The following is a 23,953-nucleotide window of genomic DNA, read 5'->3' as shown; positions in this document are numbered from 1 at the left end:
AGAATTTGAATTAAATAAAGTTTTCACTGATTTAAAAAAAAAGCTTAGAGAAAACATGCTGTTTTTATTAGTTCATAAAAACAGCAACTTATATTAAAAAATTTAATTGGTTTTGTATTAACATTAAAAAATGCTTATTCAATTTATTTTGAATGAATCCACTATAATTCGTAATTCACATTCGTATTTAGCACACTACATTCGTAATTAGAAGGATACTTTATTAATCACACCATTTTTTTCTATTTTTATTTAGTTTATTCAGTTAGGGGGAAGTGGGGCACCTTTGAATTGGGGCAGCTTTGAAATTAAGCTTTTTTCTCCTATTTTTAAATAAAACTAGACTTTATTATGATATAATTTAGCTCAACAAACCAATTGCGAAGCTAAATTACATCATGATAAGCCTGAATTCCATTTGAAAATAGGAGAAAAAAACCCAATTTCAAAGCTGCCCCAATTCAAAGGTGCCCCACTTCCCCCTACATTTTTAATATCCCAGAATATACTCAAAATTAGAGGAGTATAAAAAAATTTAAGCCAAAATTAATTAATCTAGTTATAGGAGCTGATAGGATGCTAAGTTGGTATATAGTGAAGTTCTGAAAACTAGAAGTCACTATCTTTAATCGTTCGGATTTCAGAATTTTAGTGGGTTTAAATATGACTTTTAAAAATTTAAATATGACTAATCCAATATATGTATTTGGCTACATTTATATGAAAATAGATGGATCATATTTCTATGGAGTTTTAAGCTACTCTAAATATTATTAATTTCTTTTTTTTTTATACTTTTACATTTTTAACTAACTGAATTGATAAATTAGAAATTAAGATTCTCTGATTCTCTTTATTCTTTGCAAATTTTTCTCTGTAAACTGTAATAACCATCAAAATAAATTAATTAGAAGAATTTTCATAAAATTAATGATCATGTCATATCATTGTGAAGAAAAACACGATTGTTGTATTATAATGAATTTAGAATTAATAAAAGCTCGAAGTGAACGAGCCGGAACAATAAAAGCCAAAATCTTTCTAGCGTCTAATTTTTTCCTAATATCTTAAATTTATGTTAATGTTTTGCCAAGATTATTATATTCTTTTTTTTATATTCTAGGAGAACAACATCCAATGTCTGGGAATTTTAATTTATAAGTTAGGAATAAAATGAAAATTGTCTTCAAAGGAGAATCGGCAATCAAGCTGCTTGCAGGACAGGATGATCGTTGGCGAAAAATAAGAAGCGATACGAAACTAAAAGAGATTATAATTGAGAGGTTTCTGAGAATTTTTTAATTAGGACAACTTTAAAATGTTTGATATTGCGAAATAGAGGAAGGTTATTTAGGGTTGCCCTAAAAGGAATTTTTCCATCTACATCTTGAAATCATGGAGCATAAAGTGACTTATTATGTAAAATTGAGATCAATTGATGATCTCTTGAATTTGCATTTTACACGTAAGCGGCATTATATGCAAATTTGTTCGGACTTACGTAAAAAAAGCTTTGTGCCTAATGCTAAACATTTCCATCATGTCAATTTCTTGTTTTACATCTTTGTTCACAAAATGCTAGGCTGTGATGAAAAAGTTAAAGCTCGTATTCAAATGTCTTCAATAAACTTGGGCTATTTTTTTCTCCCGGACAATTTGCAAGCTATTGCAAAAAGTAGTTCCTGGTACATGTCTTATCGGTCTTTGGAAAGATTAAAAAATTATTTTTAGCTCGAATGTTAATTCTTTCTTTCAATATATTACCCTGGCATTGACCATGAAGAATAATTGAAAGGTAATTCACACAAAATTATTCATTGTGAATTTTTCTGGGTGGGGGATTGCCATTAATAAAAAAAAAGTCTTCTTCAGCAGCAAAAATTCAACTGATTGTGTGTTATTAGTGCAAAATCGTGCGTTATTTCCACCTTTTAATCATTACTTGGCATTTTCAGATTGGATATATTTTTCATTGAACAATAAAATCACACCCAATGATAATTATCAAGAAATCCACGATAGGAATCTCTTTGAGCCATTGTGGAATGATGAAAATTGCCAAAATTGCCTTTTATTGTCGGGAAATGCTCAAACAGACAATAGTGTCTCTTTGAAAAATCACACAATTAATAATAAAAAAGATTGCACCAAATCCGTGTTTTTTTTTCTGCATCACAGCAAAAGGTAATGCAAAAAGAAACATGACGAAGCAAAAAAAAAAGTTACAACTTTTACTCTTGAGATGAATCTTGAAGTATTCGGCCTTGCCATATATTGCAAATCCAGATAGTAAATTTCGAAATGTATACACAAAAGCTGAAAAGTATGACTTTTAACCTAAACCACTCAGTCTGTGGGCGGGAAAGAAGTTGAGCAAATGGTCAATTTTGATGCATTTCTGTTGATACTTGAACTCAATCATCCCAGCACAAATGGTCAATTTTGGCAGATTCACGCACAACAGGAGTAAACTTTTCCCTAATGGCAAATCTACGTGATTGGAATATTTATTTAGTGATGGAGGAAAGTGTGTTGTGTTAATAAATTAAATTATCAGACAGAAAAGATCAACTAAACTTATTAATTGGCCCGAGCACGTGCCTCACAGCTTGTGATATTGGTCGAAACAATCGTGCAAAGCTGAGGTTTGAGACAAAATGAAAACGAAATTTTTGCAATAAAATACTGCTACCGAATTTTACCGCGGGGTTAACTGTTGAGAGTACAGTTCAAGTGATAATTATGCAGACAGTTCATGGATGGAGAACAACAGATTTATCCATTTATATTTAAATTAGTTGAAACATGAAATACGAAAACTTTTAAAGTTTCATTTTTCTTGTCCTTTTGTTGGTTGTGCATTTTATTATCTTCTCTGCTAAACTTTCTTCGCCTTGAAACAATATTGAAAAAAAAACTAAAATTGCTAGAAAAAATGGATTTTCACTGTGAAGACAATTTCTTGTAAACTCGCAATATTTGTAACGCATATTATTTTTAAAATATGTGTGATTATGAAAGGAATCACACCTAATAGAAATATTGGAATTTAAACAAGCCTCTATATTATTATAATTTACTTAGGGACTCCTCCTTGCCATCAATCAGAAAAATTTCACGAAATAAAAATTCACATAGGGTAAAATAAGGTAATTTGGAACCATTTACAATTTGGGTCATTTGAGATTTTCTCACTGTTTTAGAGATTCAAGAGGAAGAAAAGCTGTTTCGGTTCTTCTTAATCATATTTTTCTTCTATTTCGCGGTCTTTGTTTTCTCTTTGCTCAACTGAAACAGTAAGAAAGCCTCAAATGTACCAAATTATAAATGGTTCCAAATTACCTCATTTTACCCTATATGTATCTGTCATTTTCTCAAAAGTTTTGCATATGTTTATCCCATTCTTTCGCACTTTTTGAACTAATATTGAATTTATTGTGATATTCAAAAGAAGACGAAGAGTACGAAAGAGTAGGATAGACATATTCAAAACATTTGAGAAAGAAGGGATGCTAATTTTGATTTCATGAAATATTCCCGAACTAAAAGGTGTAAGGAAATGGGATAGAATTATAGGTCAAAATTGATAACTTTTTATCATGGGATCGAAGGAATACCTATTGGTACTTTAAGAACTCGTGTCATAACCTATTGGTTTGACATCCCAGGAACCATTTGAGATATGAAGTTTGAACACCTTTAAAGGAAAAAAGGTAGATTAATTAAAAATGCCACATTACTCGCATTTTATTAGATATACTCAATAATATAATTCTTAATAAATAAATATTGAAGAAACTACCAAAAAGTGTCGCCTGCCGAACAGGTCTTCCTTCGACGTTCAAGAGTTTAAGAGAGTGCTGACATTTCTGTCATTTGGATAAAAGTCCGAGGATCGTTGGATGTGAAGGATACTTTACCGTTAATTATTATTCTGATTATTCTCTGATTTATTAAAATAAATACCGTCAGGCCGTGTAACTGCGACGATTGAAAACTCGGATACCGCGACCGATTCAACTCCGATAAATCCACTTAAAACATAATTTATATTTTTATTTCCATAATTAATCACTGCAGTAACATAATATAACTATTCTACTTTAAGAAAAACCAAAAATTGTATTTTCATCGGTTTAGTAAGTGAGTGAAACAAATATTTTTCAAACTCGTGTCAGCTGGGTTGTGTACTAAAAATTTCATTTCCAAGAAAATTTTGCTGTTGACATCTCGTCGCTGGAAAACGTTTAGTGATTTTTTTTGTTATTTAGAACTAGTTAATTAAATTAATTAAACCGCTCAGACGACACGTGTTCTCTGAACCAAGTCTGAGTGTAACCCCTCCATGCATTGGCACTAAACTCTGACAGATCCAGGCGATCTGAATGTATTCTGATTGATATGTAGGGGAAAGTGCCCATGCTTGATACGATCCAAGCTTAATAATAACTATTTATTTTCTATGTTAATCAATAGTTATGACTTATCGCAATATATTTCAATAGCTGGTGCTAAGCCTCACATTTCCTAAAAAAATTAGGATCCTAGCTCCTTTTTCCCAGTTTCAGGAAGCAAAAATCAAAAATAGGTCCAAAACTGTAATTTTGATACATGATATTTTATAAGTATTTCTTAATTAATGTCGCTGTTCAGGAAAACTACTATCATAGGCACATAGAGGGTTCATCAGTATTAATATTTATATAAAAATATTTTTACTTGGGGACACTGTTTTTGAGGGTGGTGACAAATTCATAAATTCTACCTGTGTCCATCCTATATTTTAAAAAGGGTCCCTGAATGATAATGTAATTGTGGCAACTCTATCATTAGATGTGATTCTTTCATAATTACACCTAGTGTTATCCGCCAATTTTATCGACAATTGACATAGCCTTCAACCCTGTTGCCTGAATTTTAAGGTTGCAGAGTGACATTTTCATGGACTCAAAGCGAAAAAATGGTTTTCGCTAGTGCCCTAATGTCATAAAAACACGGCTTAGAAAAATTACATAAAAGTGATTTTAAAACTAATAACCAGTCTTACAAACGATTTAAGCAGATAGAATAGAGTTCCGTCTAAATATTGATGTGCAATTTTTTGTATCCGGTGAAATTTTTGCAGTGAAAATATGCCTACGATTTGTCGAATCAATTATTATACAGGAAGGCCCCGGACCCGACTTGTATAAAAGTCGTCACTGAATTTTCATTTTCTTCTTGAGGAAAATCTAAGGATTTCCAGGAACTATGTGAGGTGGGATTATGAACCTAATAAGTGAGACATTTTTTTGTCATAGTGGAAGAATCGCTTCGGTTTGTGTGTTAATCAGAAAAAAATCACAAACCTTGGACATCATTTTACAGTATCAAGCATGGTCACTTTCCCCTACATACATCTACTAAAATTCTTTATGTATTAGCTGCCAATGTATTAGGAGTTGAGAATTTTAATAAATTGAAATTGAATTGAATTGATTTTTCTTTATTATAAAATATTATTTTCAATCAAAATTATTAATAAAAGTAAAGCTTAGTTATTGATCTACAAGGTGAGTAAGAGTGTTTTAATGATATATTAATAATACAGAAATAAGTGAATTTGTGAATGTTTACATTGCGATCGTAGTCGGATGCTGTAAATATCAATGTTTTGGTTCAGAAATTGCATTGTTCAGGACTCTTTTTTTTCTGTTTCAGATGCCAAAGGGAACAAAAGAAAAGACCCATAAGGACAAGCCCTATTCTAAGGAATGTCTTAGGAATACATTGCAGTGTGTACGAGATGGTTCTACCATAGCATATGCATCCAAAACATTTAATATTAGATGCTCGGTCAGTAGATTAATTTGAATGAAAAGAAACACGGATTTTGACCTAGATCCTTCTCCTCCTTTATTACTAGAACTAGTAATAAAGGAGGAGAAGGATCTAGGTCAAAATCCGTGTTTCTTTTCATTCAAAACATTTAATGTCCCAAGAACAACACTGTACAACAAATTGTCTGGCAGAAATCCGGAAGAGTGCCGCAATGGCAGGCCAACAACACTATCAAAAGAACAAGAAAAAGAACTTGTCAAATGGATCCTGGGATGTGCGGATGGCTGGCGTCCCGTCGGTAAGGAACAAGTTCTGAACAGCGTCAAACTCATCTGTGAGATCTACAAAATTCCAAAACATTTTACAGATCGAAGACCCGAAGACGTTTGGTTCAGGAATTTTCTTCAGCGTCATTGGAAAGAGCTACTGTTACTGTTGAAGACCTCACGGAATTGTTTCAGAATTGTCTTGAATATTTCACAGAACACAACTGCATTAATCTTTTCCTTAAAATCAGTATCAGAGTTTGATCGAATTCAACGGAGTTAGAAAAAAGCATCGCAGTAAGTTTCTTGCGCATATATTAATATTATCGTAATTTTATTAATTTTCTTCAAGATTATTGCTAAAATTCTTTTTCTATCATAATTCTAAATGAAACAAAGAATACTTCTATTAATTTGGCATGGGGAAAAAGTATTTTATCAGTTCAAAAACAAGTGTTAAAGTCGCACTCTATGAAAAGCATCGGGATTACCTCTTTTTACTATAAAACAGTTTCAATAAAGTCTATAACTAGTGAGTATACTAAGCGCTATACAAAATTTCAAGATATTTTTTTTTGAGTTTCGGAAATATTGCCTTAAAATCAAAACATAAAAAAGAGTCTCAAACATGCCGACTCTCCCATACTAAAAGCTTTGCGTGTAAATGGCTTTTTATATCATCTGTTGATTTTTTTTTTGAAAACATTTTTGGTCAGTGTTATGGCCAGAGCATAATAACTTTTGTTTGTAAACATATTTTCAAAATTTCCCATGAGAATGAGCGAGATGACTTGATCAAGATCTCACTCACTCTCATTGATATGTGAAAAAACGTACAATAACTTTTGTTTAGTAAACATGTTTTTGACATTTCAACGAGAGTGAGTGAGATCTTGATCTAGTTATCTCGCTCATTCTCATGGGAAATTTTGAAAACATGTTCATAAATAAAAGTTATTGTGCGCTGGTCATTATGATTTTAATATTAAAAATATTATAACAACAATATTTAATCTCAATATTTTTGTTAGATTTCTAGAACAAGAAAGTAAAGGGAAAATGAATTTGCTTGAAGTACAGGACAAAGTGAAAATTGAGAAATACTAAATGTCCTCTTAGTTATGTCCATTTTTTGTATTTCCCTGTAATCGCTTTTGATTACATCAAATAAAGTAATTAATTTAAATAACTTCACATCAATAAAACGCTTAATATAATTAAAATTCATTTTAAAAAAAGTGCCAAAAAGTAATGAAATAAGCATAATTCTGGAAAATGTATAATATTGTAGAGCGTACGGCTCAGTCAACACTTGTCAACCCAGTTGACGGCTGAGTCCTACCAATACTAATTTTTTATTCCTTTGACACGTTCAACTCCTACCGTCCTTATGGGTGCTGAAATTTGGGGTTCTTATTGTTAGAGAACTGTCCTCAGTCTTCATGGAGCATCAGTTGCCATAGACAGTCTGCTTTCATGAAGTGAAAAATGGGTAAAACTTCTAGTTCTCCAGTTTATCTCTCAAAGTTTACAATATAAGTGAACCCCCATAAGGGCTGGCATTTACAATATACAATATATTTCAATGAGATTTACAAAAATTGCTTACAAGGTCATTAAAGCTTAAAGTGCCGAAAAGTACATAATACTCAACATGGATTGCAAAAAATATAAATAATTTTTATCAATGTAGTTTCATTCCTTACAATAGATCTAATATACAATTTAAATAATACTACATTATTATTTGCCTTAATCTTTAATTAAATTTACATTAAAAAAATATCCAAATCTAATTTGACAATTTATTTCATACGTTTAAAGGGTCTAAAAGTTAAATAACGAGGATGACCTCGAAATTCTCTTCCGTACTGTAATATATTTATCGGTTATTGAGAAGAGGTGAATCAACAATAAAAAATTAATAGTCCCGAAGAAGAGGCGAGATTAAATTAAAATGAAAAATTGGGGAGGAATATAAATACCAATTATGATGAATGGAAAACACTTCAGACAGCCTCTTATGCGATGGTTAAATTACCCATGGCTGGCAGTTTAATGGGTTATTTGGTGTGGAGTAATATACACAAAAAGTCATCATTACAACATTTTTCGGCAGCAGTAATTGATCAAAACCAGTCTCTATGCCAGACATCAAATTATTCTCATGATTTACCATTTTTACGGGGGAATTTTGTAATATTCTTAGAGATGCTCTAAGAGTTTAATTATTTTCTGTAAGGGGACACTTGAAAGACATCATTTGATTTTATTCTTAGATTTCCTTGTCATTTCGTGAAGTTTTTTTTCTACGATCACATTGTTGATTGTGGTAATTTTGCTTTTTTTTTTATATAAGCACGTGTTTGCCCACATTTATTAGATCCGAAATAGGAAATTTGTATTAGTGTGATGTAAAACATTTATTATGGAAAAAGATCAAGGCGAATTGTACAAATTACCCAAAATATTTGTTTATAAATTATTGTAGGATATGATTGATTATATTATTATTGATTTATTATATAATGTGATAGTATGATCGTGAGTTCAAAATATCTCATGCTGCTAAATCAATGAAAATTGTTTTAACTTTGGGATCAAGAGGATGGAAATTGCTACCAATTGAGTAGCAATTAGTAGTAAATTTTGTTTATTAGTTCAATGATGGACGAGTGAGGGACTTGTGATTGATGAACTATGAATTTTCTCAATGACTATTCCATATTATTAAAGTGATCTTGATGCGATTGTTTGAATTTATGATTATTTCCTGATCTTGAAATGTGGACTAAAATGTCGATGAGTTGAAGATAAGCAGAGTGTCAAAAAAAAAAATTATGTGATCAACGCCAAATCGTGGGTATTGCGGCGTCCCTTGACCGTGTCTCTTTTTGGCATGCATAATTAATACAAATGATAGAAAATGAGTGAAAGTCGAGTGGCAAAGAAAAGAGTGATTTGGTCCACGACACAAATTCAGATTTTTCTTTCTTTCAAATTAATTCACCTCCAACGTCGATAAAGCTTGCAATCGAAAGTGTCTTATGGAAATATTATATCGAAGGCGAAAAGACATTGGAGAGAGAATGTCACAATAACTTTACATGTCGTTTGTTAGCAATTTTTGCGAAAAAGACGAGAAAGAAAAAAAAAGAACCAAGCCAGCTCAATTGCAATGAAAATGGTTGGGAGAGGTGAAATATTGTGCAAGTTTATTTGCCAGCAATTATATTTATACAATTGGTCAAAGTTAATCTTTTATGCATTTCGCAAAACCAACTCGTTTTAGTAATCTTTTATCATCGTGTGGCGCCTCTTCAGTTTCATAGCTTTGCCATTTTTATGTGTTTTTTTTTTCAAATTAATTGGGACAGGCAGTGTGTCTTTTTTCAAGCACTAAGGTCACCCAGCTAATGTCTCTTCTTTAGATTCCCAAATATGGGACACTAGTGATAATAATAAAACACATTGCCATTTTTCACTCATTATTGACACGCAATTGTACTGGCAATTAGTTTTCCTTCTTTATTTCTTTTAATCTTCTTAATCAGCAAAAAATGACACATTGAAAAATCCATGGTATGTTAAATGTCTGTTCCGCAGAAGTATTTCTTAAAATTACTCATATTAAATTATGAGTATGAAAGAATTTTAAAAAGTTGTTAAGCTGTTCGCACATCTTTTTGATTTTATGGAATTTAATCGCATGAAATCGTGCCTCTTGCTCTGTAACCCAAATTCCAAAAAAATCGAAAATGAAAGTGATCTTTCATGATTTTGGCATACCTTTGAATCCAGGAAAATTTCATCAAATCGAAATTCATATTCATATCTCTTCTTTTTCTTTTGAAAGTCAAACAAAATTCAATTTAGATCAATCTAATTCTGAGAGCGAAAGGGTGAGAAAAACATATGCAAAACGTTTGAGAATAAAAGGGATCAAGAAAGGGATAGGGTAAGTGTGCCAAATTCCGGCCAGCTTGCAATTTCGGCCACATTTTTTGTTCCTCAAATTTCCATGAACGTTTAGGTTTTACGTACTCTAGAGATTATTCAATGCAAAAGAATAACAAAAAATGTAGTTTCGACAAACGAGATGACGTGAAAAAGATAGTGGAAGAATTCCCGAAGGGCAAGGAACTATGAGAATGAAGGTGGCCGAAATAGGGGGCACCAAAGGTATGTCTATATTTTTATTAATTTTAAAATGTATTAAGAATGATTTTAGAGTAAATAAAGACGATAAACTGTCTATAGGGTTCTAAACAACACTCCTTAAGTAGAAAGAATAAAAAAAATCAATTTGTATTTAAAATATTACATTTCAAACTTGAGACTTCGACGCTTGCATGCAACTATGGCGAAATTTGGCACACTTACCCTAGTGAATTTTTATTTCACGAAATTTTCTTAGTCTAAAGTATATGAAACTCATGGTACTAATGGCTCTGGCCCTGGCACACCTTTTAAGTCAGGAAAATTTCGTAAAATCAAAATTCACACCCCTTTATTCTCAAAGGCTTTGCACATGTCTATCTTATTCTTACATACTCTAAATTCGATTGAGCTAAATTGAATTTTTTGTGATATTTAATAGAAGAACAAGACTATGAAAGAATCAGATAGACATATGCAAAGCATTTGAAAAAGAAAGGGATGCGACTTCATGAAATTTTCCTGATCTAAAAGGTGTGCCGAAGGCATAATGCACCTTTTTAAATAGTTGAAATTAAATCGATTGAAATTTTGACTCTCACTCTTTCAAAAAAAAATCCAGTTATAATTGTCTCTTTCTGTCAAGTGAAAATTGAAATTTGATTTCATATTTGACAGAAAGAGACAACTATATCAGGATTTTTCTTTGAAAGAGTGAGAGATAAAATTTAACCGATTGAATTTCGTACAATAAAAAAGCTGTGCCAGCGCCATAAAAAAACAGAAAATATTCTTTGCAAAAAATTATGGTCTTCTCTCTGTCGTTTGTGTATTTTGTAAATTGATTCACCCTCAATCTAAATTAAAATCGAAATTTATGAAAAATTTTATGAAATCAAAATTTTCATCCCTTTCTTTCTTTAATATATTTTGCATATGTCTATCCCATTCTTTTCCACACAATATTGGATTCAACTAAATTAAATTTGTTGTGTTTTGCAAAAGACGAAAACAGTGCTAAAGAATGTCAGAGTTTTATGCAAAACGATTAAGAACGAAGTGGATATAATTTTGATTTTATGAACGTCTTCTAATCTAAAACGTGTGCTGGAGCTATTACGTTCAAAATTATTGTGCAAAATTAGATTGAAGTTATTTCAATGTAAGACAATCGTAAAAACCTGTACATATCATATGGCAACCCTACATTCTGAATTCGCGTTTGACAAAACGCGAAATATTTTATATATCAATGTGGTCAATATTTGAACAAATTGCAAACGGAAAAAGTTAATTAAACAACCATGTGACGAAATCCATCAAGTGGCAAATGATCACTTTATAGTTTGATCAGGTGAGGTAAAAACATACGTCACAACACAAAAAATTACCGGTTACGCTAAGTCAGCAATTTACACAATTTAGTGAGCAATCTAAATGATTTAGGAGCAGATATATATATGTATTTTTCAAATTGAAGTTATATTTCTTGTTTACAGTTTGTTTAAATCTTCAAAATTGTCGTTTTGAAAGCAGATTTGCATTCCCTGACAAAGGTTTTTTAAAATAATAGTGCTATATATTCTTTTCAGCTCTATAAGCTGATCTGTAACTGTCATTAATTTGAAAACTGGTTGCGAGAAGAACCTTTTAGATATTCTAATGGTCAATATTTTGGTGATGAAAGCTTATATCGACTTGTCAGAATATAAATCGAATAAATCGATTTTTTTGTAAAATTCGTTTTTTCGCTTTTCGGTTACTTCTTGACACTCTCTACCTTCATTGTGAATATTACACTGGTAAGTTATTTATTCTCAAAGTTTAAAATCATTAAAAATCCTGTACTCAGCATATAAAATCTCAAATTGAAATCGCTCTCCAATAAAGTTGGCCATTCACGATTTATTCGTTTTATATTCTGAGCCATCGATATATTAATCATTATTATTAGCCTTGACTCACATACTAAAGAAAATATTTAATTTTGATATTAAATGTTCAATATATTTAAGCTTTCTTTCAGACTTTAGGAGATTATCTGACTATCAAATTGATTAATTTTGCTCTTTGTAATACAATGTAAAAGAAAAGAATATTTTATTTTAAATTTATTTTAATATTTAGTTTGTGATTCTTAATAACTCCGGTATACTTCTTAGATCAAGAAAATTTAATAAAATATAAAAATTTACATCCCTTTATTTTTAAAAGTTTATAATATCCAACACTTTTTAACTTTTCTTTTTCTTTTGAACATAACATGAAATTAAATTTAGTTTAATAGAATTTTGAGTCCGAAAGACTATAATAAACTTACACAAATCTTTTGAGAAAGAAAGGGATGCGAACATTATTTTATATAGAGGTGTGCCGGAGGCATAATAATTTAATAATCCTTTTTGTGTAGATAACGTAAAATAACTTAAGTTTAATTAGATTTTAAACCAAAAACGTCTAGAGATGTCGTTTTTGTATTGGGGGTCACCGAAGACTGGAACTTGATATCTCCTTCCGTTTAAGCTCTAGGACGGTGACAAGTTGAAAAAAGTCGATTATATAACTGCCTCTCTTTGAGTTCGAGTAAAACAGAATAACAGGTCCGATAGCTTGAAATTCGAATGTAATTCTAATTTGCATTAAATTTCCACCATTTTGGACTTAAAGAATTTAAATTTTATCATAAAGTGTAATCCTTTAATTAGACGAGTTCGAGTTTCAATCTGTCGGACTTCTCAATCAGTTTTTGATTTAAAATCAGATTGCCTAATCAGATTTTAAACTGTATGTAAACCGTATGTAACTTACATATCCTTTGCTGGTATTTTTTAACCTCTAACTGTTTATATTGAAAATTTACAAAGATTACTTAACATATAAGAGAAGGTGGTAGGACAGTTCACATATGCAATAATTTCTAAGTTAAACATTTTTAGTATGATAATTTATGCCTGGATATTGTCTTGTTATATACACAATTAGGGGACAGTGCTCATACGTTCGGACGACTCAAACTTCGCACAATTCAATTTTTACTCTATGTTCCTTATGGATTTCATCCATAGCTCTTTTCTGAAATTTTGAGGCATTGGACTGGCTGTTAAAGTATAATATTATAATGGGTAAAATTCATTTTTAACACATTGAAAAAAAAAATTATTTGTGCGGAGCATAAATCGTCCGAGAGTAGCGAACTTTCCCCTACTCAAGAAAAACTGCTTGAGCATACGAATGTAGTTTGAAGGAATGAGCCTCTGAAAAAAGGGGAATTGTTCTTTCCCCTTTCAATCAAAAATACATAGAGTGAAGTGGGGTAACTTTGAATTGGGGTGCATTTGAAATTGAGCTTTTTTCTCCTTGGTAATTAATTATGCAGTGAAGTATAACTTTTGAGATATTCTTTCAGTAGCTCATTAAAAATACAATTAAATTATCATTTGATCTACAAAGAGAGGAAACATAAAAAATCAAAACAATTAGATATTGCTTGTTTAGAATCATTCAGAATTAGTGATACTTAAATAATAATATTATTATATCTAGTCATGTTCAAGATATTTCATTGTTCAAGATATTTCAAAATTTTAATTTTGAGATTTCCTGTCTGCTTTAGATTGACTTATAAGAACAGAAAGAAGACCATGAAGAAAAATCCGACATTCAAGAATGCGTCTTCTTTTGCTCATCTAAAAATATAGTGTATACTAGACGTATGTTTATACTACTTTTGAGATTCAAGCAAGCAAAATTGTGAAAGTTATTAGCCAGAAAATTTCTTAAATTTTTTAAAAAGTCTGAAAGTGAATCCATCCTATTTCTATTTAAAAAAAAACAATAGAAAAATATCGCGATGTATTATCAATAAGTTAAAATTAAAGAAACAAATGTAACTTAAAATTCATATTTCTCCAATGAACAATTTTTCAAACTTTTTATATAAAGGTCAAAGTCTGTAAACTCAGACAACATGCCGAGTGGAGTATTAGCAATAACCAGAAATAAAAATCACAATAGAAAATCTGTGATTTTTTGCACGCAAGACGGTAATTTCTTTTGTACGATAGATCATCGTGAAGATCAAAATATCGCATGACCCTCAACAAATTTGTTTATAACGACTCTTCCACGACATTGAATGTCTCTTCTTTTGTCTCAAACGTACCTCTATCTTTTTTAGAGTTGCTAATAAAAATGACCATCAAGATATGAGATTTTTGTTTGCTCCATCTGAAAAACTTTCCCACTTTTTAGCATTTGACGCAACAATTCATCAGTCACAATGGGATGCCTTAGACTACCTTCTATCCATCTTTTTTTGTGACTTTGGGGACTTGTGAATAAATATTAAGTAGTACAATCAATATAAGGATCTAATTGTCCTAAAAAGCCACCCCACTTTATACGTATTTGATTGTACAGTCAATAGAACACAATTATTATTGGATATTATAGGCAAATAAGTGGACAAATATCAGTGAAACAAATTGTACCCCAATGAATGTAGCGTAAACTATTCATTAATCATGTCTGTTATCACCAATAGAACAGTTGTGTGCTCTGGAATTTTGCAACTACTATAGTGCACAAGGGGGTCTCCCATGTGACTCAGAACGTATACCAAGACCAAGACGTCTTACTTCCCTCCCTTTCCCCACTGAAAACTAATCCAATGAAAAAGCTAGTTATCCTCAGCTGCAAAGTGCATTGCAGATACTCGTGAATATTTGAAGATGTTTAAAAAATATTTTCCAGCATTAAACTTTGTCAATTTCCAGCCCATGTTTGCCTGAAATTGTATGTATACATTTATGTGAAAATGTGTTATCAAATGCACTTGGAGGTCACGCGAGAGTCTTAATCAATGTTTTACTTTTAATGTTTATTTTTTTATTTGATATCAACACTCTTTATATTTCAAGAGATGCTCACATACTATCAATCGCGTGTCTTTTACTGTATGTCTCGTTGCTGCTATTCAACAGTGAAATATTATTATTGAATAATTGCGACAGAAGTGATCTTGAGAAGATGAACATTGTAACATTCACATGCAATAATGTTCGAGAAATGGTAATTTTTTGGGTGGAAACATATAATATCAAAATAGCCAGGTATAATCCCTAAGTTAAACAACATCAAATTTGTGTTGAAAGTGAAGACAAAAAACAAGATTTGGCTGTTTGATGTGTTATGCAGCAATTGACCTTATGCGTTGTGAGATCAAATTCAACATAACATCATTAATTTTAATGAATTTATATACTTAAAGGAAATGAAAGAAGTTTGTTATTTTCCACTGGAAAACTGAATGAACCTAGAAAAATTTTATACAATTAAAATTACGTTTGAAATACATTTATTTTTTTTATTAATTTATTTTTATTTATTTTTTAAGTTGTTTTTTTTTTTGGAGAATAGCGATTTCCGGAAATGCTTATCGTTGTGATTTCTATTTACTTAACTGCCTGTGCTTAGGCAACTCCATTTTTGCTGGTTTTTGGTACTTAGGCAGTCATAGCTCCTATTCTACTTAACCGTTTTAATTTTTAATTTAGAAAAGTTAAAGGTATTTAAGTAATCAACAACTCTCTAGAACAAGTTAAATTGGAGAAACCAATACCAGAGGCGCTGATGCTTCATACACGTCAGTAATGAAATAAAGGGCATTTTTTAATGACTTTAAGATATCTCGAGAACCAAATTGGATTTTTTACCGCATATTATTTTTTTAATTTGATTTCTTTTTTTGGGATTCAAACAAAAAATTAAGCACTCCTAAATGGACAACATCTTTGAAATGTAAAGAGTTAATTTTATTTAATAAAATGGGAGCTACGGTCACGCAAGTTTTAAACAAAATAGCAAAAATATTGTATTTTCTTAAATCATAAGACATAGGGTAAGTGTGCCAAATTCCGTCCAGCTTGCAATTTCGGCCACATTTTTTGTTCCTCAAATTTCCATGAATTTTTAGTTTTTGTATACTCTAGAGAATATACAATGCAAAAAAAAATAACAAAAAATATCGCTTCGACGAGCAGATCTGAAAGAAGTATTGAAAGAATTCCAGAAGGGTAAGGAACTATGAAAATGAAGGTGGCCGGAATAGTATACCAACAATGCTATGTCTACATTTTTATTCATTTTAAAATGTATTAAGAATGATTTTAGAGAAAATAAAGACGATAAACTGTCTACAAAACTCCAAGCAATACTTCTTATAAAAAAGTAAGAAAAAAGAATCAACTTGTATTAAAAATATTACATTTCAAACTTGAGACCTAACTAATAAAAAATGGCATTGAATAAATGAGCAGTAAAAAGTTAAAATTGATCAGTAACAAAAAAAATTGAAACAGTGATATTATCGTCCAAATTTTGGCAAAGGGAAAATAAAGGGCTTTTCACTCTAAATGAAACTAATTTAATGTTAAATATATAAATTAGGCGCATTTTTGTAAAGATTTAAGTTTTTTGCTGACCATTATTAGATATTTTACTGCTTATTTTTAATTTTTTACTGCCCATTTCGAATTTTTTACTGCTCATTTGTTTTTTGCCATAAAAAATAAAACTGCAGAAGATTTGGCAGTATTTTAGTAAAAATGGTCAGTAAAAATGAAATTTGGTCAGTTTATAACAGATTTCTTATAAATGGCCAAAAATTGTGAAATACTTCAGACAAAGTGAATATGAATATTCGGGTCAATTGTGAAAGAGATTCATGATGAGTTTTTAGTAATTTATAGACCAAAATTTAATTTCATATAGACCATTCTACATTGTTCACTGACTTATTTAATTTTTTTCTGATCAAATCTACTACAATGTCTAAAGCTGGAAATATAGCTGGAATAATCTTGCTATTCTAGAAAAAAAGCAAAGTTTTTAAATATTTTCTTCAAATATTTTTGTAAATTTTATAATTTTGTGTGATTGTGATTTAATTTCACTAATTTAGAAAATAATTTCAAGACCGTTTTAACGGTTCCAGCTATGTAAAAGGTTTCTCAGCTGATCATCAAGTTTAGAAGAAATAATTGAATGTTGCTAAAGCCAAACTTAGTTTATTTATAATATATTTTGATTATATCAAAGAAATATCGTTTATATCAGCCAGTATGGCCAGTATTGTATTAGTAGAAAATTAAAATACTCTCTGCTACTTATAAAATTTTAGCTAAACCCTATTGAGCCAATAGAGCAAGAAGTTTGCAAAAAGAGCAGAAAGTAAATAAAATTGTCACCAAATTCATGTATTTTTCGCTGGGATTTTATGAAAGTTTTTCTATTCTAAATATTCATTTTCATATAAGTACGGCTTTTAACGAAATAAACCATCTATTAATTGGTTACAAGTTGATCAAAATTGGTTTACAAACTAGTTTTAAGATAATTTAATTATGTCGATTTAAGTACCGATAAGTTATGAAATATTTGTTTATATACAAGATAATGTTTTCCTCAGGTAAAATTCAACCCATGCGTGAAACAAAATGTAATATTTTATTAGGGCAAAAAATGAGCGTTAAAAAAACGAAAATAGTGCAATAAAAACTTCACAATCTTAAGCATTTTGGCAATAAAAATTTTTGATCAATTATTTTCATGGAAATTGTCAGTGAAAAAATCGCTAAGGTTAGTGAGCAAAATTTTTTTTAAATAAAACAATCATATTAGATTACTAAAAAAGGATGATTTCTGGGCAGTATAGAGCGCAAATTCTTACAAACAAATAGGATTTGTTTATACTCCTATAATTTATCACATTACATGGTTGAAGATCAAATCGACCACTCAGAATAAGAAACGAATAACTCACAGTAGGCAGATTTTCCTTAAAACCATTTTTAAGCTGAGATATTTCATGCAGAATATATAGGATATTTAAGATTTAAAATTTCTATAACTTTGAAAATAATTATCTTTCAAGTATAATATTCACTGTGAAGGTTCACTGAGGATATATAGAAAAAAACGAATAAAACGATTTTTGTAAAAAATCGAGTTATTCGACTTACAATTCTGAGTGTTCTGAGTGGTCGAAATTAAAAACACTATTTTCCCTATTTACCAAATTGAATACAGCTTATTTTAAATTTATGTTTGATCACTCAAAAAATTTTACAAAAAAACTTATTTCATCAACAAAATTTAATTTGTCCTTAACTAAATTTTCCGTTTTACTAATTAACTTTGATTTTAATACCTCCTGTACGCCCATTAGATCAGGGAAAATGTTATATGAAATCAAAATTCGCGTTCCTTTCTTTCGCAAACGTTTTGAATATGTCTATTCTACTCTTTTGAACTCATCTTCTTCTTTGGAACATCACAAAAATCTATTAAATATAATTCAATTAAAATAACACAATTTCGAGTGCGAAAGACTGGTATAGACATGGAAAACGTTTGAGAAAAGAAAGGATGTTAATTTTGATTTCATGTAATTTTCCTGATCTAAAAGGTGTACTGGAAGAATATTGACCAAAATCGATTTTCTATGACTAGATAAAATTTATACTGCTTCTTTTGAATTAATTATTTATCAGTTTGATGTCTTATTTAAAAAATGACTATTTTATTAACCAAATATAATTTGTCACTGATCCAATTTATCTTTATATTGACCGAGATTGATTTTAATTTATCAAAATCGATTTTCAATTAGTAGATGAATTTACACTTTTTCTTTTAAATTAATTACTTATCAGTTTGATGCTTTACTTTAAAAACAGTGACTATTTTATTAACTAAATCCAATTTCTTACTGACCCAATTTGCTTCTTTATGGCTCCGGCACACCTTTTAGATCAGGAAAATTTCATGAAGTCGAAATTCGAAACCCTTTCTTTCTCACATGTTTTACATATGATTATCTCATTCTTTCGCATATCAAATTCGATTGAACTAAATTGAATTTGGAGTGATGTTTAAGAGAAGAAGAAGAGTGCGAGAGTATGAGATAGATATTATGCAAAACACGTGAGAAAGAAAGGGATCCGAAATTCGACTTCATGAAATTTTCTTGATCTAAAAGGTGTGCCCGAGCCATTATTGTTCAAGATTCATTTTAACTTATCAAAATCGATTTTTATGGCTCCAGTAAGCCTTTTAGATCAAGAAAATTTCATGAAGTCGAAATTCGGATCCCACTCTTTTTCAAATGCTTTGCATATATCTGTCACATTTTTTCGCGCTCTTCTTCTTCTTTTAACTATCACAACAAATTCGATTTAGCTCAATCGAATTTAGAGTGCGAAATATTGAGATAGACCTATGTAAAACGTGTGAGAAAGGAGAAGTGAGAATTTTGATTTCATGAAATTTTCCTGATCTAAATGGTGTGCTGGGGCCATTAATTAGCAGATTCATTTTATAGTGCTTCTTTTGAATTTATTATGTATCAGTTTGATATTTAATTAGAAAAATTACCGTTTTATTAACTCAATCTAATTTTTTTCCCTAACCCAAATTTGCCTCTCTATATTGACCAAGTTTAATTTTACTTGATCAAAATCGATTTATTTTTTTACCTTTTAAATTTAATCAAATTCAATTGATTGAAATTTTACTTCTTACTCTTTTAAGATGAAATCAAATATTATTGTAACTTTTTGTCTGAAATTTTGAGCATTTTGCAGAAAACTTTATATTATTTCTCTGATCAATTCAATTTTGTTATACTTGATAAAATGGACGTCTCTACTGATAATTTAAATTTTTACAGACATTTTTCTGCTCTAAACGTAATGATAGGTATATAAATATGATCTAATGAGCTGTTCTGGTTTTGGTACATGTGACAAGTGCTGAGAGCTTTAAAGTATACAATTCAATAAAAGCTTTACCCGGGAAAAAACACGATAGGTCAAAAATATTTGATATTTAATCCGATAAAATATTTTAGTTCAATCGCGTTCTCCGATTAGATGCAACTTTGAAAGCTTTAAAACATTTTAGGCTGCCCTAGATACATTTACGATTTAAGGTGTCTACACATTAGGAGCAATTTTCGTCAAAAATTGCGTTTTTGACAGAAAATTGACGTTTCCCCCTACAACGCTGCAGGGAATTTCCTTCAAAAAAGCAATTTTTGACAAAAATTTCTCCCAATGTGTAGAGGCCATTAAGACGAGAGGCGATTTAACGTAATTACAATCAAATTAATGATTTGACTAAATACCTGTCGGTTTAGCACTAAATAAGCCTAAAATCTTTTAAAGCTTTCAAAGTTGCATCCAATCGGAGAACGCGATTGAACTAAAATATTTTATCGGATTAAATATCAAATATTTTAGACCTACCGTGTTTTTACTGGGTAAAGCTTTTAATTAATTGTATATTAACTTTAAAGCTGCAAAGCTTTAAAGTCTTTAAAGTCTAGGGCATAAGCTAGGCTTATGCCCTAGACACAATTACGACTTAAGCCGAGAGGCGATTTAAAGTAATTATAATCAAAAAAATGATTTGACTAAATACCCATCGGTTTCCCACTAAATAAGCAGTTTCTCGGCTTAAGCCGAGAGATGGATTAGTCAGAAACTGATGGGAATGTATATGATAATTATTTTGAATTATGTTAAGTCGCCTCTCGGATTAAGTCGCAAGTGTGTCTAGAGCATTAAGCAAATCAAATATTGCTATAGGTTTAAACTACTTTATGGGATATAATGTTTAATTACATCTGAATAAAATATAATCCTGCAATGACGAGTATATCAAGTAATTTTGGATTGTTTACTATGGCTAGTTTTTTTTTGGTTTGTCCAAGTAAAACATACAAAGAAGACATTAAAAGTTTATTGATGTTTACAAAATTTCTATTACGCCAACACTTTTAAAACTTACAAGTATTCCACTGAACCCTTTTAAAGTCAATTCCTGACCAACAAATCCTTTCGGTATGGATAAAATTGAGCAACTTTCGTGGGGTGTGTAAAATATTAACAAATTCCGCATTCCGCGGTTATTAATTTTTGAAGTGTAAGGCAACGGATTGTGCGGCAATTGCTCTAAAAATTATTCACACTTGTGCCAGTTTGCAGTGTTTGTCGCGGTTCTACCCAAATTGAATCATGAATGAATGACGATAGAGGCAAAGAGATGGGAAAAAGTATAAAATTTCGACAAAAAAAAAAATGCACAAAAAAAATAGAGACAAAAGTGACGCGATGAGAATATGTAACGGAGATGGAGGAGAATAACAAAAAAAAGTCTCTCTATAGCCTGAACTTACCAAATATTTATGTAATCTCCTCGAGGTTTATCAATTGAAGTCGAATGTTGAGTGCGGATTGGAAGGCAAATACTGGGTTTCTGACCACAAATCCATTGCCATCCGTCTCAATTGAGGGAATCGTTTTGATTGCTGCTGCCTTTGTCACCCGATGGGGTCCATTTGATGGGGGTGTTGTTTTGGTGTCTCGAAGGTATTGAGGTAGATTGATCTCTTGTACACTTATATAGAGAGAACGGTGGGATGAAGATGACTTATGGGTTGGGTTCAGGGATTTTCGTTCTCCAAAATGAGAACTATTTGAACCGTAACGGCTGACCCAACTCCTCAGAGCACCTCAATTGCAATTAATTCTGACTTATTCACTCTCCCTGAGACTTTTCGCTTGTTTCATTGTTGTTCTCCTTCGGCGTCTCAAAACACTAAAAATTAAATTCTTTGGTACACAGGCACAGTTTCTCGTTCACGTTCAATTTACTAATAATTGTGCACTTTTTAAAAAGATATTACTTTCATCAGCACTGAAGGTTGCTAATTGATTAAAGTGTGGAAATATTGCAAACTCTCCTTCTGTATATTGTCTTTCTCTCTTAAATTTACTCGTTTTTTTGTTTTAAACTTTCCTATAGTTATGACTTGCAAACACTCCGCCAGTGAAAATAAGACGAAAACCAAAAAATTCACTGATCACATAATTTTTTCTCCATTATCTTTTTTTTTTCAACTCCAAAAAATTATGTTACAAATTTTGTGATTCGACTCTCTTTCACTTTGAGCTCATGTGGCAGAAAAATTGGCACATACACTTTTATTTTTTCCAATATTTATGCCTCCTTTTTTTCCCTCTCAAAATTCATTTCATATGAAAATTTTTGCTTTGGTACCCTCCATGCAATTTTTGGCCCGAAATCGCCAATACTTCCATCGAACTGTGTAAGTGTGGCAAAGACGTTAAATTTCAGACACTCTATTGCCTCATAATTACCCGAGAAGAAAAAAAATGAACTAAAGCACGTAAGTGCAAAAAAAATTTTTTTTGGGCGCCAAAGGCTAGACTCTCAACACTTTTGGGGCACACAGATTCTTCTGTTTTGGTTGATCAGCAGCGGAGCGCGATTCTCTTCGACTCGATGCTACCAGAGCAACTCCACGACTGCTGGAGAGAACCGGCTCGGATTCCGTCACTGGCTGCGACGAGGAATTCACTTGAGACTCGTTCACGGTGGCAAAACGGTTTTTGGGGCCGTCATTCACTGCTTCAGCATTGAGCTTCAATGTTTCATGGAAAAGTATGGGAAGTGTTTCAAATCTTCAGTCTAACAAATTAACTGTTGAAGTGAAATAAATTCCTTTGAATTGAATTGATAAGGGATTACTTAAGATAGTATGAGTTCTGAAATTTTCATGGAAATTTTGGAAAAGGGGAAATTAAGAAGTAATATTGACTCAAAAAGCATTACTCTTTTTTTTTGAGCAATTTGTACTTGTGTACAAAAAAATTTATAAATTTTAAAAATAATTTTGTAAAACTGACTCATTTTTGTGGATTAAAATTTAAGTTTCTAACACTTAAGAATGATGCTTTTCACTCTTTCTTTTCAAAATTAGATTGAAGTGGGATTATTTTGAGCTGTGGAGATATTGAAATACGATTTTTTAATTTCTAAAGAAAGCTTGGCCATACAATTTTTTTTATTTAATTCCATTACTGTTTTATTGAGTTAAATTACATTACGTTAAAGCCCAATTTCCTTTAGAAACATAGGAAAAAATCGTATTTGAATGTACAGTAGACTCTCGCTAATTCGGCTCTTTTAAGATCGGGCTACTTTTTAATTCGGTCGGCAGTTAAAATTCGAAAATAATTTGTTGACATTTTTCAAGTCCGATTATGATTATCAAATCAAGCAAATATGCTCAAATTTGTCATGATTTGTTTTAGTTTTGATGTGATTTTTCATTATTAAGTGGTTTTCATGCAATTTATAATAGCAATGAGCATTTAAACTAAACTCAATATGAGTATGCAAATGAACAAAAAATCGTTACATTTCAAACAACTTGATGCCCGAATTTCTCTCTAATTCGGTTAACATTTCGGTCCAAAATGCCCGAATTTGAGAGAGTCTACTGTAGTTTTAAAGCTCAAAATAGTCCCACCTTCCCCTACACGTGAAAGAATTTAAAAAAAAAAATTGATTAAGTCACTAGGTGTAAGATGTATTACCAGGGTACGGGGTCAGATCAGAGATTTGTTGCATCCGTTGCAACAAATAAAAATGATTTGGACAATCTTAATAATTAATGGATTTAATGGATTTTTGCATCCCACTAATATAAGTATAAGAATAAATTGAATTGAATTTTGAAAAACAATCTCATCATTTTATTACGATTAATCTTAAGGAAGTTAAAGTTAACATTTATCAATACATTTTTTATTACTTAATTTCCATCATAATTTAAATCA

General features: G+C 30.8%; 1 protein-coding gene across 1 annotated transcript in view; it reads right to left on the bottom strand.

Moving 5' to 3' along the window:
* LOC129805949 (torso-like protein) overlaps positions 1-22,699 on the bottom strand; it is a 38,438-nt gene extending 15,739 nt beyond the window's left edge. The window contains exon 1 of the mRNA XM_055854243.1: positions 21,484-22,699. The gene's annotated coding sequence lies outside the window, so the exon portion shown is untranslated. The remainder of the gene's footprint in view (positions 1-21,483) is intronic.
* Between the last annotated feature and the right edge of the window lie 1,254 nt (positions 22,700-23,953).

The sequence above is a fragment of the Phlebotomus papatasi genome, chromosome 1 (assembly GCF_024763615.1).
Source record: "Phlebotomus papatasi isolate M1 chromosome 1, Ppap_2.1, whole genome shotgun sequence".
Classification (NCBI taxonomy): Eukaryota; Metazoa; Arthropoda; class Insecta; order Diptera; family Psychodidae; genus Phlebotomus; species Phlebotomus papatasi.
Note: the sequence above shows the minus strand (reverse complement) of the source record. Positions and strands in the feature narration are given on the sequence as shown.